This window comes from Periplaneta americana, chromosome 5 (assembly GCF_040183065.1).
Source record: "Periplaneta americana isolate PAMFEO1 chromosome 5, P.americana_PAMFEO1_priV1, whole genome shotgun sequence".
NCBI lineage: Eukaryota > Metazoa > Arthropoda > Insecta > Blattodea > Blattidae > Periplaneta > Periplaneta americana.
In genome coordinates, this window is record NC_091121.1 from 98,372,004 (window position 1) to 98,391,766 (window position 19,763).

General features: G+C 34.3%; 1 protein-coding gene and 1 long non-coding RNA gene across 2 annotated transcripts in view; one reads left to right on the top strand and one right to left on the bottom strand.

The window, feature by feature from the left end:
• The window catches only part of LOC138700430 (LHFPL tetraspan subfamily member 6 protein-like), an 843,471-nt gene that overhangs the window by 373,148 nt on the left and 450,560 nt on the right, over positions 1 to 19,763 (top strand). The gene's annotated exons all lie outside the window — the stretch shown is intronic.
• On the bottom strand, positions 8,744 to 14,752 carry LOC138700037 (uncharacterized). Its single transcript, XR_011332149.1, has 6 exons — positions 14,269 to 14,752; positions 13,149 to 13,305; positions 12,792 to 13,042; positions 12,404 to 12,529; positions 11,965 to 12,172; positions 8,744 to 11,721 (listed from the first exon to the last, which is right to left on the bottom strand). It is a non-coding gene; the product is annotated as an uncharacterized lncRNA (long non-coding RNA).

Here is a 19,763-nt window from a genome sequence, read left to right on the forward strand (position 1 = left end):
ATTACCCTAATAAATAATCTGTGCTTCTTTTTATGAGTAATGATAATGCAGGTTTGCATCTTCATCTACTAGCTGAAATGAAATATACTATTGCAGTATTGTAGAGCTGAAGAAATCAGAGGTCCACTACTGTAGAGTAACTGTTAGCACGCCTGACTATGAACTAGCGGGTCCGGGTTCAAATCCTGGTTGGGACAAGTTATCTGGTTGAGTTTTTTCCGGAGTTTTCCCTCAACCCATTAAGAGGAAATGGTGGATAACTTTCGGCGCTGGACCCTGGACTCATCTTGCTAGCATTATCACTAAGGTTCGGATAAAGTAGCTGTATCAAGACAGGCATCCTTGGTCCGTGCGTTTTGTTTACAAACATTAACTAGTTGTCGCGTGTCCCCCAGCCTACAGTAGTGACGACGTATATTCAGTTCCTATCGGCTGTACCAGAGCCTTCTTTAGTTACAAGCCGGGGCCATACGTCGGCAACACTGTAATTGTCTGTCATCCGGAGGCTGACCGTACAGTACACGTGTTTGTGCTAATGCCGATTTCCAATGTAAATTAATGTTACAATATAAGTGTGTGTCGATGGAATTATGTTTGCGGTCGTACCAAACGTTAATTGTTGATGTATTATAAACTAAATGCGTGTTGGTGATAAAAAACAAGACAATAAATGAAAATAAAATGTTGCAGTCTTTGGGAATTTTTACGGTTATGGATGACAAAGTAATTGACTATTCTATTAAATATTGTATAACCACATTTTTATATTCTTATTTGTGATTTGTGTGTATCAGAATTCTAGTCAAATTGTTGAGTCTCGCCTGCTATATCAATAAAGTTACGCCGTTGGTTTTCAAAGTCATTGTAAACAGCTGTTTTGTGATCCCATAAATGTTGCAGTTTTGTTGAAGATTCGGAATGCCTGCTATACGTCAGAATTATCTATAATTTGTACATGCATATAATCACTTTGTTGGCTTGGTCAATGTTACTTACGTCCCGCCCACTATAGAGACATAGGCCAATTTTACACATATTTAGTATAACTTGTTGCTTCTTTGACAGGTTAGGTTTGGTTAGTTTAGGTTTTTGTTATAGCCTACCTTGCATATACGATTATAGCGCAACATTGGCAGTGCTAAAAGTGAAATATTCGTTCAGTGGGCGTTGGATACTCTACATTCGGTATTTACAAGATTTAAAGTCCACTGAGTTTACGCTAATTGATACATGCATGTACTTAATAGATAATGTTGCGTTTTGTTACGTATTATGTTGAAGGGATGTGTTTTCATATTTTCATAGATTGTTTTACTTGGCTTAACTGTATTTACATCCTCATACTTTTATTATAATAGGAATGTCAATAGTTTCTTCTGTTTACATTTTATTTTAGGCCTATTTGCATAATTCACATTCTTGGCTTGTTTTCTGTAGTTATATTTATTTAAAATTATATTTTAAAAAGTTTATAACAAATAATTTAGGATAACAGTATTGTTATGGTGACTGGCCAGGTTCAAACTAAAACTGGCCTCCTGGGCATCTGAAATATTTATAGAAAAGCACGACATAATCATATGAAATTAAAATGCATATGATATCCTACACCTTTCATGGCAGAGGTGAAACAACATTAAGCGGCAAAACATTGTCAGTTTACTAGCCACATAATGGTTAATTGATTGGAATAGGGTATTGCGAAAAGTACGTCATTATTTTATTTATTTTTGGTACAAGTAACATTTCTTTAAGTATTTATTTATTTTCCCTTGTACCATCAATAAAAAAACAAGTATGTTTTTATTTTTTGTGCTACGACACATAGGCACACAGCACTTTCCAGGCATCTGAAATATTTGTAGAAAAACACGATAGATAATCGCAGAAGATAATATTAAAATATATCCTAAACCTTTCACAGATGAAACACCATTAAGTCGCAAAACATTGTCAATTTGCTAGCCACAAATTTGTTAACTGAATGGAACTTAAGAATACTGCGTAGGAACTTACGTCTTTATTGCATTATTGATTTTATTATTTTCGGTACAAGGAATATCTTTTTTATTTTTTTATTTATTTACCTTCGTACTATCAATAAAAACATGTTTTTTTGTAATTATTTTAAGTGGCAGCCTTTGTATGTAAGTAGCCTACTTACGCTGTATTCTGAAGTATAGCTGATTGATTGCAATAAAACACTATTTTCGAACCCGTAATAATTTACATCACTACTCTGAATCTTGATCTTACCTTTGTGCATGAAGTAATATTGAAAAAATACGCGTTACATATAACGAAAGCAATGAGCAAACACAATATCACTCTAAAATCTCCCGCCTCCACTCTGCGTTGTCAAACCTACCCATGCCCCGGCTTGTAACTAAAGAAGGCTCTGGCTGTACTGTCTATTCACTGATGTTTAGCTAGACGGTGGGGAGCGTTCTTCCCAGTAGGTAGAGTTTTAGCTAGTGGAGTAGGGTAGTGTTTACTTAGTCTGAAGCAAGTCAAGACCCTATCGGCCCCCTATCCTATATACAGTTATACAGCCTATTTCCATACAAATATTTTATGAAACTAGTTACAGTAATTGTATTGCAGTAATTGACTTGGACTAAAGAAATTCAAACTCATTGTCTTTTAATTAAGCCCAGCTAGTTAAAATGTACTTCCTGTGCATTAATTGATTTGGACTAAAGAAATTCAAGCTTATTCTTTTTTAATTAGGCCTAGCTAGTTACAATATATGCTTCTTGTGCAATAATTGACTTGGACTAAAGAAATTCAAGCTCATTCTTTTTTATTTAGGTCTAATATTTTGTGTTTCATAATTTTTTTTATAACGCTAGTTGCAATATGTAGGCTACTTCCTGTGTGATAATTGACTTGTAATAATTGAAGAAATTCAAAATCGTTCTTTTTTAATCAAGTATATTTTCTATTTAATATGTTTGTAAAGCTAGTTAAAATATGTACTTCTTGTGCTGTAATTGACTTGGACTGAAGAAATTAATACACATTCTTTTTTAAAATTATTATGTATTCTGTATGTTTGTAAAATAGATTGATTAAACACTAAGCTTGTAAGTAAACACTATCACTATTTTTGTTTGTAATTGTCGAAATAATCCTGGTTTAGTAAATTCTCTTTAATTCATATTTTCACTAATTCAGACTGGATTTTTCCCCCAGTTAGTACCAATTAATGAGTTTCAACTGCATTTCTGTGGTAAAATAATGGAAGAACCGTAAAGACATGAAAGATTAATTTGAAATCTGATTTAATGCTATTTTTACGATAAACTCTAACAAGGGAACCTTCTAACATGGTGAATTGAAAAGGCGGTAATGCCGTACATTTTTGGAAAGAGGAAGCAAAAGTAAGTCAGCAGGTGACATTTTTTCGCCTGAGCTCCATAGGGACAAAAGTTATGGGACTTTAAATTTAACATTACAGTCTGTGGGAAGTGACTCAATGTGCATACTTAAAGGTTAAAATGAAGTTGCATTGCAAACGAGATATTCAGCTGTTGTGCATCTTAATTGCAAACATTATGGATATCCATCTTCATACAATGAAGAAATTCTGGGCGAAAATACTTGCGAAAGCATATCCATCACAACTGCCTTCCGCATACTCGCTGAATCAGAAGCATATGATTTGATGTTATATGGGTCAGCAGGTTTATTTTTAGGGAACATTTTCTGTGAATCGGCTGACAGAAGATACATTGGGGAGGAGATTTGTCCGTCCATGGAAATGAGTGGCATAATCATGTAGGAATGCATCGTGGCAGCCTCTGATCCTACCGTGGCATAAAATTTCTTCCCTCCTTTGAAAAACAGGTTTCGTTCGGAGTGAAAATCTTTTTTCAAATCGACTTTGATCAGTGTTGAGGATCTAGCGAGGAGTGAAGCCACGATCGATGGAAAACTGCTTGATCTTCGACACGAAGCTGTCTGATTTCTGCTTCACCTCTGTCTCTTTGATGCGAAGTTTCTACTCATTTTATGCGTCACAGAACGAGAAACGGTACGATTCCACTCCTTGAATCTCCATACCCAAGAGTCAGAAGCTCTGAAGTTAAGATGGTTATCAGGATCAATTTGAGCCTTCACCTGTATGCCCCAAAGCCTGATAGATCTGTCATGAATGACAGCGTTCGTACTTGACATTTCTTTGAAATGTTGCAGAACCATAGCATTAATGTCAGCCATTCCAAGTTTTTTCTTCTTCTTCTTCTTCTTCTTCATTTTTGCATCATAATCGTAAAGCATCTTCCGTGTAATAAGAAGGAATCGATTTTTTTACAGAAGTGAAGGATCGTCTCTTTCCGCTGACTGTATCGTTCGTATAATCGATTTCTGCTTGTAATCGTCGTCGACTACGTTCTAATTCTTTTAGGAGAGGGACGTAAGAAGACGTACTGATGTGCGACGACGCGAAACTCCGTCTCTTCAGCGTCCTCCGCTTTCTGGCCGTCTTTTTTGGCGTTTCGTCATTAGTTCGTCTTCTATGTCACCATAATCTTGCTGCCCATCTTCCACGTCCAAATCTTGTGTTTCATCAATATGAGCGGCCTCCTGTTTGTCCTTTAACTCATTCTTCAACTGATGAAACATCAGGATGAATACGACTGACGTTTTAGCGTCACTCGTGCCAAACTTGCGCACCAGCATCTGAACCACAACTTTCGGATCCATTTTATATATGGCACAAATGAAACGTAAGAGTAGCTGTAACATTAGAATTAGCTCGAGAAAGACTTACCTTTCCGTAATAAAAGCAGGTGATCGCCTCCTAGCGATAATATGCAGTATTATTTAAAACGCACAATAGCTACAATATCTCGTTTGCAATGCAGTGACTTAAAAAACAACTTCATTTCAACCTTTAAGTGTGCACATTGAGTCACTTCCCACAGACTGTAATGTTAAATTTAAAGTCCCATAACTTTTGTCCCTATGGAGCTCAGGCGGAAAAATTTCACCTGCTGACTTACTTTGCCTCCTCTTTCCAAAAATGTACGACATTACCGCCTTTTCAATTCACCATGCTAGAAGGTTCCCTTGTAAGGGCCGTCATGTTTCCTACGTACCTGTCTTCTCGCTTCACTTACCTTTCTTCCCACCACAATCTAAACACACGCTCTCGCCATGAAATAATACTAACAATACCATCCCATCGCACCTTTTCATACTCATCCTCTTTCACAATAGCCCTGCTAAGACTCTGGAATTCGTTACCTGCTAGCATCAGGGACTGTCGAAATAAAACTCAATTCAAACGCAAATTTACTAGGCACTTGGTCAGTAATTGAGACTCATTCATACATGGTTTCTTGTAAATAGTTCTCTTAATATATCACAAAATATTTCAATATCCGGTAATTTTATCACTATAGAATTTTATTATTCTAGGTTTAATTTGTAATTCAGTAAATACAAAAATATTCTTTGTTCTTAACTTCTACGATAAAATGTCTAGCTTTCATTAATCAGGTAATCTTGTCGTACTTTAACTTTTATTGTAATTGTAATTGTAAATTTAATATTAATTGTAATTTTATTCTTCATATTATAGTTGTAATCCCCTGATAGAGGGGCAGAGAAGGCCTGACGGCCTTATCTCTACCAGGTTAAATAAATAAATACTACTACTACTACTACTACTACTACTACTACTACTACTACTACTACTACTACTACTACTACTACTACTACTACTACTACTACTACTACTACTACTAGACATTCTTAGCGCGGGCTTCCGGTGGATGATCAGCGAACTAACGTTTTTCGTAATCATAAACCAGTGTTAGCGATATGATATGATATGAATCCTGTGCAAGTAACCAGTCGATAGCCGAAGTTAGTTTAGCACGCTCGTAACGCGGGCTAGCGAAATGTCTATGAATAGCACCCTGAAAATTTACAAGAGTCTGAACTGCATTGAACTTCAGCAGTGAATCTATGTTATGTAGAATGTAACTTAAGCCAATATTTGTAACTAGATGACCCAGTTTCAAATGTACAGCTAAAGTAAGTCTATTTCACTTTTGAGTTCTCTGACTGAACTCTTTATGTATTCTAGTTTTATTAATTAAATTTGAAACCCGATTCTTAATTTTCGTGCCTGCTTCCAGCGTCGCATTTGTCGTGCAGATCAATAACCTTATGTTTGTAAGGTGTTCTCGTGTAGATTTTGTCTCTTTCTCCATAAACACGTGCTGCAGCACAGTGTGTATTTAGAAAGGAACTCGAAAATATACCGGGTGAGTTAATATAAATGGAGTATAAAATACTACCACAATGAATGCCATGGGGAGAGGAAGAGACTGACGGAAACTCTAGAGTGCGGAGAGCGAGATATTCGGGGGAATGCTGAGGTGGGGAATCTTGGGGAGGACAACAACTGTACGGAATTTAAACCGCTCCCTTCTTTCCTCACTACTTTTCCTTTTGGTTTGTCTGGGCGAGGGAATGGGGGTGAGTTGTGTGCACGGAAATGCGGAAAAGAGCAAGTGACGGATTTCACGAACTAGTGCGAAAGTGGAGATTCTTGAATTTTACTGCACGGTGTTAGAAACATCACATATAGTAGAATCGATGTTTAGGAAAATGCCTATTTTTTTTAATGTTCATATTTAAAGGCTTTTAGTAAATGTACACGAATCATGAGAAATGAATCATTCTGATGAAATTTGATCTTGCCCTTTTTTGCCTTTCTTGCCGTTTACGGCCTTTTTTTTTACTGTAATATGTACTTTTTTGCCAATTTCTTGCTTTTATATTTATCTTTTTTGCCTTTTTCTTTATATGACTACTCACTCAACAATATTGCGTTTATTTCTTGAGTTCGAAAGTAAGCAACTTATAGTAACCATAGATATGGGACACCTTGTTGCAATGCAGTGTTGTTGCTTTGACCTTGTCCTTACCCAGCACTGCTACCTGACTCCAGCACTGATCTACACCATTAATTCCTGGCTTAGCTGCCTCATGAGTGATGCCTTATTGGTGTCACTTGTGACGTTCAAATCTGTCTTCGTACAGTTGACTAAACAACAACAAACATCAGTTATTAGTCGAACACAAGAAGCGTTGAATTTCCACGTTGATAATCCGGTTTCGAATCCCGGTGAGTCCAACTATAATTGTGGTGGACAAAGACGGTGCTTGCTGGTAGGACTTCGCGGCTCTGCTGACGTCTCATTATTGTTACATTAATCATCGTCAACTGATTTTGTCCAATAAACGTGACAGAAGTTTGTGCGTTAATCTTGAAAAGTTGCTTGTTGTTTATTCTAACTCAAATTATGGACGTGAAGTTGTGGATGAATAAGTACAAGTGAAACAAATCTATAGAACACAGAAACTACTTTCCAGTTTACTTTAAGTTACTTATGGTCTTATGGATGTTTACTTTATGAATTATGGGTGATTTAATACAACTTCAATGCCTTTTATTGCCTTATGTTTGTTATTTTTAGAACCTTTTTAGGCGACTAAAATACCATTTTTAGTGCCTTAACTTTTGATGTCTACATATATATAAGTAATGACAGGGACTGCTATTTCTGTGCTATGATGGCACAAAGTCATTCTTTTCGGATCAGAGGGATTATAATTAATACAGTAATAATATCTTTACTAAAAAGAATGAATAAACTTCATTATTTTGTGCGTTTTGCAAGAATACACACTAGCACATACAGATACAATGTGCATATGAAAGCGAAGCTACGTATCATTTTGGAGAATCATACAAAATATAATTTCGTCTTCGAGAATTATTTTCGTAGTGTAAGTTACACTATATATAGTTGAATGTAGAATTAACACTCATCTCAATGGAAATAATATTTTGAAATTTTTGTAATCAAATAAGATTATACGCAATTCTTACGTCCGTAATCCTTGGATTTTCTGAACCGACGCATGCGACGTGCGAGGTGTGAGGCCCGCCTCGCACAAATCCAAACTATAGTGAGGATCACGTAAGTTCAGTTCCCAAACAGCAAATATTTCCGCCTTGTCAGTGTTGCCAACTGTTACCAGATATCACCACATGTAGTAAAATCACGATCCTATGTACTGAATGACTTCTTTACTCACCGTACTTTACCTTAATGTTGGAAGGTTATTCTAAATAGTTTCAATAATAATGAGAAATGTATTGCTATGTTCTATTCTTTTATTCCTTTACATTATTATTAGTATTAGCATTAATAGGTTACTAGACGTAAATATACAACAAAGTATAGTATATAATATTCAAGAATCAAATCTGTTCCAAGACCAATTAAATTATTGTCACTTCACTTCAAAGATTCCAGCGTACATATACTGTACTTCCTAAAGGTAGATAAATTAATAACCAATTGACTTTTGGTTGGAATTCGAATGAACTTCTGATTATCTTTTGAAATTAGTAAGGAAATGGATAATACAACTATGCTAAAACTGAAATAATAATAAATCAACTTACAAAAATAATTTTGGTCCTTAAAAGCCATAAGTAATTTCACTTCTAGATACCTTTTTAAAGATTTCATTTGTTTGTAAATTGCTTAATAATGCTACACTTACACTTATTATTTCTGCAACTCCACGTCTGTCATTGAAAAAATGTATGATACATAACTGTGAAGTCTCTTTTTGGCTCTTGTGTCCTAAATTTAAATAAGAAAAAGCAAATGATTCAAGAAATGTGAGCTGGTGAAAATTAAATACTCAATTAATAAAATAATTACTACCAAAAGAATATTTTATTAATTCTATACAAAAGATGGATTACACAGAACAGATGGCCAGAAATCATAGATTTATACACAACATACAGCATGAAACGATCATCAAAAAATGCTTTTTGTACACAATAACATCTTTCAAACGAAGTGAAATAGCCAATAAGTTCAATAAATATTATGCTAATAAGTAATAACTATAATTAATAATTATCTACAAGCTGTGAAAGGGAATAAAATAGTATATTGTTGAAATTAGGGGGTTATGGTTTATTACGTGTATTTATAATTTTAATTACTTTTACTACATTTAATTATATTTTAATTTCTATTAGATTAGTTGGTGGTGTGGTTGTTAGTTTTATCTGTGTACGTCAGACTATTAAGGAAAAACTGAAAGAAATATTAAATCTACTATCTACTTTATATAACAATATTTAATCAAGAACTGAATATTACTATTAATTTAATAACATAAGACCCAAAACATCTCCAAGTCCAGACAATACTCATGCTGATTTTCTTAAACATGTTGGCAAACAAGCAAACTCACTACTTTTATCTTGTAATCTCATCTAAAATACAATATCTGTCTGGAGAAAATCTATCATAACATCAATTTTGAAAAGCAATTATTCAACTAATATCTTTTCGAGTTATCGACAGATACCACTTACTAGTATGATAGCCAAAATTATGGAAGAGATGATTTCATAGATTGAATTGGTTCCTGGAATCTAGTAACTAACTTTCATTTTATTGGGTTGACTTTAGAGAATTGCATTCAACAAATGGACAGATTTTAAATTTTAGTCAAGATATTAAAGATATTTTAAACAGAAAACAAAACAACTTAACAATTTTAATTTATTTTCAAGGATCATATGGCTCTGTAGATATAAATCACTTAAGAAATTGCAAACTTAGGGTGTCCATGATAAAGTGTTACACTGGGTCAGTGACTTGATTATTTGATTCATTGTCACAAATATGTAAATAGAGACAGATTCATCTGGGCTTCCCACATTGTTGTTTTCAGGAATACATTTTCCAATATTAATGTCGATGGTCTAACTAAAGAAATAGATCTTATGATAATCTCATCATTTGCAGATAATATGGTTGTCTAGAACAAAAAATCACAGTCCACAAATATTAATAAACTGAGCCAAAATCCCAACAGACTTTTTGACTCTACTTGGAGAACTCAAACTTGCTCAATTAAGGGAAACTTTACTAATAAAACACAATCCCAAGTTATTTCAAAATGAATAGTATATAAGTTAACTTTAACAGATGATGTTAAGAAATGTGATACTTCTCCAGACATTTTAAAAATCATTAGAAACGATAAATGATCTGGTCAGTGAGTGACTACATACAGTATTTTTTATAGATGGATCCTGTTTACCAAGCCATAGATGTAGTGGTGTTGTAGTACAATACCAGTATATTCCCTTTTACAGGGAATTATATTCAAACACTTGTTTGCCCCATTTTAACCGTGACAACGCTTTTTAGCTTTTTAAACATTCTGGTTATTGTATTGTGTTTGTGTTTAGTGAAAGATTTTAGATAAGGGCGCAAATAGCCATAGTAGCTGACGCGCCCTTTTTAAACGCCACTAACTAACTAACTAACTAACTAACTAACTAACTAACTAACTAACTAACTTCAAACACTGACTAATTTTGATAGTGAAAATTTAGATACACTTTTAAGCTTACAAAATCTCCAGTATCGACTTCATAAATCTGAGAAGGCTGTCATACTATCAGATTCAAAATCAGATGTTCTTGCTGCAGTAATGGACGTAACAGCATGAAATCTCAATATTTTACAGTGTTTTAATATTTTAAGCAAAATGGTCGAATTACATCGACGACTGGTACTTCCGTGGATCCATGAACTTTATGGAGTGGGAGGTAATGAGGTAGCTGAAAGGTAGCAAAATTACTGTAAGGTTATCTATACCTGCATCTTACCACACTGTTAAAAGAATAACAAGATCAGAACATGACAATGTGGTAACAAAAATCGGAATGATTCTAAAGCAAATGAAAAAATTGCAATAGGCCATCCGGCGTCTGCTCCACGATGGAGGAAAATCCTCAGAAGAAACCAACTAATCAGACCAAATGGGGGATCCAAACTACCCTCGAGTGCAGCTCTGAATTTGCAGGCCAACGAGTCTACTGACTAAGCTACATTGGTGGCTCCACTAAAAATATGAAGTACATGGCACTCAGATTATTAAATTGACAAACCTAAACAATTATTCATCAGTTAAGCTATAAAATATAATACATAGCAAGCAAGTTAATTCAATTTAAAAGTATAAACAATTCAATCAGTTGAAATATACAGAAACTGATAATAAATATCATGCAAATTACTTCACATTACAAGGATAAACAATTCATCACTTGTGGTATACAGCCTACTATTTAATTTACAGCACATACAATTCATCAGTTAAGCTATAGACCTACAGTCTACTATTCAATTTACAGCATATATAATTCATCAATTAAGCGAAACAAAAATATAGTACAATACATAGTAAAAATAATACACCTAATTTAATAACTGAACTTCTATGAAAATCTACAGTGGCAGTACTCATATTATCACAGGCCATGATTGTCTCAAATATTTACAAAGAACTGATATTTCAGAATCTCCCCATGCCATTTCTGAAATCTCAATGAAGATATGGATCATTGTCTTGACTGTTTAACTTTACACAGCTTTCAATCATCTGGTTAAATATTGGAGTGCAAGATAACAAATGACATCAACTGCTGAACACTTGGTATCAATCAACCAACAACTTCATTACATTAAAGGGGAAAAAAAACTGAAAGAATTAATTGTATATAGACACAACACATAAGACAAGGCAGCTTCAGAACAGTAATTGGCAAGGCTCTGTTGTTTTAGGATTCTTATGTAGATTCAATTTCACCTGAAAGAAAAAAGTAGCATCTATAAGTAGTAGTAGTAGTAGTAGTAGTAGTAAAGATAATAATAATAATAATAATAATAATAATAATAATAATAATAATAATAATAATAATAATGACTGTAAAGTATGGAAATTAATATTGCAATGTAATATCAAAAGGTGATTTCACACCATCAACTCTTATCATTTAGTACAACTCTTATCATTTAGTACAACAAATCTATTATATTCAGTTGCAATCACCAGTAGCTGTTCTTTCCTCCATTTTGTTGTTGGCTGATTTTTCACAAGTCTGCTATGATATGCAGCACTATCCATGACAATAACGCATTGCCCTAATGTTCTCAGGTCAACAACTGTGTTTGCACCCACTTCTCAACTACAGGGCTATTCATAGCACTATGGTAGTCCTGACTTTTCTTTCAATTGCATGAAAAAATTAAATCAGCACCTGCAATAAAAATTATACCTGGGCATATAATTACGTCACATGAATTCACAGCATTTAAATAAAGAAAATAAAACATAACATAACATAACATGACATGACATGACATGAGATCCTCTTTGGTGAAAGGCTTTCCCACGTTTTTATTTATTCACCAATTTTTATATTTTTGTACCCTGATTTAAAAAATTACTCTTGCCAAATTTACGTAAAATATAAATCAATATAACTTACCGAGTATAAATCCACCTTTCGTTCCGGCATCTAATCTTCCACCCTCATTTGTTGGTCTATGAATAACACCATTCATGTCACTGGAAACTTCACCTGGTTTATTTCATGAATAAGTGGGTGATCATACTTAAAAAAACAGAGAGAGAAAAGCAATTCACATTGACACTCTAAGAGACACAAAAATTTTAAAGACAGGAAAACCGTTCAAGAATTTTATAACTAACCTCTAGTTATAATATGAAACTATTAATTGCAAAACATGTTGTTCCCACCTGAATTCATTACTAGTAGCCTATATTAATTGCAATTTCATATTCCACATAAGTGTTAATCTATTTGTTAGTAAAAAATTCAATCACTCAATGTCTCACAATACATTGAAATTTACCATTCATAAAAATCCAAGTCTCATCCAAGAATACTACGGGTTTAGGGTTCTCACGCTCCACATTTCTTATATATTCTCTTAAAAACGAATAACATCACTTTCTCATACATGTGTATAAGGATCCCCTTTGCTCCATAGAAATTTCATCTCTTTCAAAATTTTTTTCACCGATGATAAGGATACTCTAAATAAATATGTTTCATAATCATCATTCATATGTTCCAGAACTTTTGCTGCTGTTAGTACTTCCCCTGTAACAGTAAATGAAAATTATGCCATATTTTTATACATAGGCCTATGACTAATATCAGAATTACATTGCATAAATCAACACAATAATTCCTGTAACTTCCCTACCTTTATGTAACTTGTCATAAATAAATCTCGCAATTGCATCTTCCGTAAAATCATCAGCATCAGTCACTGGATGTTTACGTAGTCTATGTTTTCCTAGTGTCACGAGTGGGGTCCCCTTGTGTGAATTGATCACTTTCGTGGCTGTAGTTAAGCCAAGCTGTAATAACAAACAATAACATAATACTTCTAAAAATTGTTATATCATAAAATTCATGCATAATACCAACATTTACAGCTATATGAATAGAAAATGATCAACATGTTAGGTTGGGTCTACGATAGGTTTAAGTAGGCTAATATTTAGGTAATTCTCCAGAAAAGCTACACCAAAGAAGGCATAATTTTATTTTGTTTAATTGATTTCTGTGATATTTACATAGTGATGAACACGTGGTTTTAGTGCACAGCCACAAATACTTTCAGCACAAAAATCCTTTGACACTTACCTGTATATTCTAATGCATTGTTGTAGTCCCTCCCTCAAACTTGTTGCTAATTACCAATATAACATGCGAGAGGTCCAGGACGAAGAGAAATGGTTAGTTTCCCAGTAGTGCGTCCTCATCCTCTCGAGTGTTATATCTTAACAAGTACTTTGGGTGGGGTAGCTTTTCTGAAGAAACACCATATTTAATATTACTTAGACCAGTCATGAATAAATTATTCAGCCAGAGTCAACGTTCCTATGCTTTATAGAGTATGTTATATAGTTATTATATAAAACTGAATTATTTTTAAGCACCATAACAGGCCAACATTCATGTAATATTTGCTGCAATATCAAGTTAATAATTACAATATGACTTGTATTTTCTTCGGCCGATGTGGCATGTAAATTGTGATCTGAACGGTTAATTTAATACCAAAAGAGAAAACTGGAAATTTACTTTCGTGCTGTTTGATTACTTGTTCGTCTAATTTGTAAATGTATTTAAGCTATCACCTACTGCAGTATTACAGTATCTTAAATGTATTTAGTTTGGCAATATGAAAATCACTGACTTGATTAAACATTAGGCCTAACCTAAAAATTTGTTTTGTTTGACCACAATCATGAAATTATTAGTGCAAACTCCTAAAACTGAATACCACTTTGAAATGTATGCTTAAGAATACTTACTCCTAATAATTGTCCTATTCTGGTTGTAATTGCTGTCTCCGTTAGCATAATTCCTTCTTCATTACCTTCTTTCTTCAACTCATTATACACGTGAACTACAGATTTCTGAAGCGTACTCTGAATGCCACACATTTTCTTCCTTGAAGGAGTCACTGCAACACTATTTCATTTTTTTGACATAGTAATAAAAATCTAAACACGAAAGAAATTCATTAAAATTTGAAATAATATTTCTATCCATTACCCACGTGCATTATCACGCCCAAGTATATTATATTCATTCGTACTTATCTGACTATTCTTGAATTATAACCACAACGCAACACATAACATAACTATAATGTATTAATATTAATACTAATATTAATTAATTATTAATAAGTTCGAATTTCACTATCTTCCAGTAACCGGCTGAGAAATCTAGTACAATTTTAATTTCATGGAACTCCAGTACCGGCAAATATTGTCGATATTTGCCTCAGCTGCCAACATACCGGTTACAAAATCACTACCATTTATAGTATTTGTCAGTATCGAAATTCGAAACGAAGTTGGCAAAAGAAAATTCAACCTTCAAACTAGAAAATCACCATAATCCACTAGCATTTGTAGTAATGGGGGAAAAATGGTTAGGTTTCACCCTTAGGGTATCAAGTTACCTGGTCTTCCCTATACACGAGAGATAGTGAGTGGTTTCTATGGCTGTGAGATGAGCAGACCTCGCATCTCGCAGTTATAGCCTGGTTATAGAAGAATATAATTGTTTTGTCAATTGTCCGAAGACAGGTCTGAACCTCAGAAGTGATACCAACATGGCACCACTTATGAGACAACTAGGCCAGGAGATAAAGGGGTAGGGTGGACAGTTCCTTTCCCCCTCCTTTGCATACATCACCGATTAGCTACATATTACACTATAGATATCCTACAAGCAAAACTCAGCGCCGCGCATGCTATACCCCTCTTACCCCCCTACAGTAGACTTGAGAGCATGCTGGGAACGGGAGCATATTACGTCATCTGCGCGAGACAATCACACCCGCTGCTTTCTGCGCACTGAGTTTTCCTTGTTGGATGCCTATTTAAGCAATACTTACTTACAAATGGCTTCTTAGGAACCCGAAGGTTCATTGCCGACCTCACATAAGCCCGCCATCGGTCCCTATCCTGTGCAAGGTTAATCCAGTCTCTATAATCATATATCACCTCACTGAAATCCATTTTAATATTATCCTCCCATCTATGTCTTGGCCTCCCCAAAGGTCTTTTTCCCTCCGGCCTCTCAACTAACACTCTGGATTCGTTCATACGTGCTATATCCCCTGCCAATCTCAAACATTCCTAATTATGTCAGATGAAGACTACAATGCGTGCAGTTCTGCGTTTTGTAACTTTCTCCATTCTCCTGTAACTTCATCCCTTTTAGCCCCAAATATTTTCCTAAGAAACTTATTCTCAAACACCCTTAATCTCTGTTCCTCTCTCAAAATGAGAGTACAAGTTTCACAACCACACAGAACAACCGGTAATATAACTGTTTTATAAATTCTAACTTTCAGAGTTTTTGACAACAGAATAGATGACAAGAGCTTCTCAACAGAATAACAACAGGCATTTTCCATATTTATTCTACGTTTAATATCTTCCCGTGTGTCATTTATATTTGATACTGTTGCTCCAAGATATTTGAATTTTTTCACCTCTTCGAAGGATAAATCTCCATTTTTATATTTCCATTTCGTACAATATTCTGGTCACGAGACATAATCATATACTTCGTCTTTTCGGGGTTTACTTCCAAACCTTCCACTATACTTGCTTCAAGTAATATTTCCGTGTTTTTCGTAAGCAATGGAGAATCTAAATCAATCGTAAACATTTTTCATGTTTCATGATATTTTGACAAATTATTGATATTCTAAAAAGATTTTCACAGTTTTATTTTTAAAATATTTAGCAAATACTAATAGTTTACAAACATTTTCATTTGGCTGTGGCTCAGATAGCTTTTAGCAATGAAATCATTAAAGGTAATCAAACTACAACCAAGCTCATTTCGACAGAATACCGAAGACGACTGAGAAATTGGAAGTCAACAATTTGACCCTTATGTCAGCATTTCAGAAGGTGGACGATTTCAGAAAATCGTTGTAGAAGTTCCAGGACCCAAAGGCAGAATTGTTCTGCGCTGGACTAAACTAGTCTTACAGGGTACTGAGTGAATTGAATCAACTTCTTGAAGGTAAGACAAATATTATTCCAGCAAACATTGCACTAACTGATGTAACGAGCTACAGATATGATCCCATTACATCATGTGATGTGGAACGAAAGCTTCTCATCATACAAAATAATATTGACAGAGAGACGATACGGTCTGCTTCCTCAAGATGTGGAGAAATTTTGTTATTGGTTGTGTATTGCAACAAGTAGATTAATTTGATTCTGCACTTATTTCAATATAAAGAGGCAGGGTTGGAAAGTCACGCGTAAAATTTAATCTCTACACGACGTGTAAGATAGGCATACATGTAAAAATTCGTAATTTATGTCATAAATGTGAAAATGTAATAAATTCAATACATTAAACAAAACTTGCGTCGAGTTGCAGGAAAACCTGGAGGAATTAATTCTGGCTGTGGCGGAAGGGATCGGAATTCTTGAGAGATTTTCGTAACATTCTTCATAGATGTAATTTTATCAGTAAATCTGTTGGTCACCCTTGTTTCCGTGATACTTTTCCGTCAAACGTAATAACATAAATAAAAATGAAGGATAGCGATCACATTACCTAGCATGGTGACATAAAATTAGTGTTTTTCAGATTGCAGAATGGAATCGGCTCGTCTCGCAACATGGGTTCCTAAACAAACCCATAGGCCTACGTCTCTCTCTCTTTCGTTTTTAATGATTATTGAGTTGGAACCTGTATATGAAAATAAAATCTTATTCACATTTCATTATATATCCTTGAAGTTAGAATAAAATCAATGCTTTAATCTTACGCAAATAATATTTTTTTTTGTAGAAGATTTTATTTACCTGAGGAGGAATGTAACACATTTTAGTTTACAAATTTTATATGATAATGATCATGATGATGATATGAGCCCAGATAATCCCTGAAAGGCAACGGCCTCTTACTAGTGTAGGAGTGGCTCAAGTTTTCTCATATAGTGGCCCAAACCATAAAAATGTTACATATATGTGAAATTTTTTACAATATTAACTTAACTTCAGATCGTTACGAGAAGTAGGAATAATTATACAGGTCATGTAATAATTTATCTTATGAAGTACTGGTAGATTCCTTTTTCATTTAGAATAATCATAGTATTACATTTGTCAGTTCGTTTTACTTCGTGTTAGATTTAAGTTGGACTAGATCATTATTATGTGAGTTTTGCTTCAATTAAAGACCCATAAATCTTTACTGAAATTAAGATGTTCATTCGTAGATACTGAATATGAGAAACTTCCACAAACTAATTCAGGGGAACTCGCTACCCATAAACAGATACTGTATACCAGGCCTGCACAAGGTTTGCGCTCTCAGAGTCGGATCACAGCTCGAGAGCAGAATGCAGATATTAACTGCTGTCTGTATAAGGGCGGGCTGGAAGAAGGGGTGATCTAGTACAAAATGTACACAAAAGTACTAGTCCGAGTATTCATGAAATGAATTCCCGTTCAGTATTTACAAAACTATCTTGGACTATTATTAATTAATAAAGAAACATTTATTTTACAGAAATAATAGGAACTCTGTAGCTACTTAAAATATATACAATATAATGTTGTTATATTTTTATTTATCAGTACTTCAAAACGGGGTTTTATGCTGTTGGCAGCTGAAAGGAATAGTACTGATCGTAATGAAACATCAGTTACAGATGCTCGATGCCTGCCTTTATTAAAGTTGATAATAGAAAACAGTTGCTCACAAATATAAATGTTGAGCCAAACATCAGCAATCATTTTCACAGTTAGCTTGTGTAGTCGTTGATATTATTGCTGAGGTTTAGTCTTGTAAAACTCAACCAGAGTAGAAGTATTATTCAAATGGTCTTTAGTCCTTAGGTCACATTGAAGATCAAGAAGTTCAAGCTGTAAATCGTATGACACTGTTTCAACTGGTGTTGAAGGAATGTAGTATGATAACTTTAAACTTCTTTCCAATAAAGACAAGATCTTGGAACCTAGAATTAAATTCATTTTGAATTTTAATTAATATTTACATATCGTTTAACATGGCTTCATCACGAACAGTTTCTTAAGTGAGCTACTTTACTTTCCCGAAACTGACTTACGAAAAGTGTAAGTTTACGACTGAAATCCCGTAATTTATTCAACATATCAACAATGAACTCGCCTTTTCCCTGAAGGGAGATTTTTAAATTGTTGAAGATTAATAAATTCTAACATATCCTACCTCAAGTAATAATGCAACTTTCAACTTCTGAATCTCTTTACTGCGATTTTCACCTTTTTACTGCGATTTTCACCAAAAAAACCATCGTATCTGTATGGGTAGACTAGTAATGACTCATTATATTATGTTTTCCTCTTTCTTTCAAACTTTTGTGGCAGATAAGTATTGACTCCAGCTGTTGTGAAAAAATAAGCATTTTTCCATGCAATATTGAAAGAATTTGAATTAGCCCGATGATCACTTTTCCATCGTTTAGATTCCGCCATTATGTAGCCGTAGATAGGCAAAGTGAAATAGATACTGATAATACACACTACACCAGAAGGGACTATCTTATATCTATAGCAGGCCTACGTCATTCCCACGTACCTTTCCGACGAGGTGTTAGACGGCTCTCCCGCCCCGACGGAGCGGCCGCGCTCAATGAGCGCCGTTTGTGCAGGCCTGCTGTAGACATAAGACAGCATGGTCAAATCCATTTTTATCAGTGTGAGAGATGCTGTGAGCATCTAGCGTATTTTCATTAAAATCCCGAAATCGATTTTGTGTGACATTTGAACAAATTTCTTGATGCAGGTACGTCTTATAATCAGAAAGTAAAAAGAACGAAATTATATGGATGGATGGCAGTTATTTGTTTTTTTTTTTCGCATAAATATAATAATTCAATTGTCTTTTTACAGAATTCTTTGCTACGATACAATAAGCGCAGATGCAGTAGTACAGTCAGCAGCTATCATTTTAAAGAAATGAACGGAATTTAATCCCAGAATAAGACTTTTCCCGAATGATTCCTCTATCATTCTGAATTCACAATTTTCCTGTTAATGACGTATCAGTTCTCCCCCATCTCTATATGGTTTATGTAGTGAAACAGCAAGGGTAATTACTAAAAGGGGAAGATTAAATTAACCATGCCAGCAACCAGATATAGCCATGAATATTCTGAATACACCATATTATACAGTGAGCAACGTTCTATAAAATCGCACGCTGTAATGATTTCTAGAGCTGTAGAAATATGAATTGTATATTCACATTGGTTTTAAAGTTTTCTCCAGAA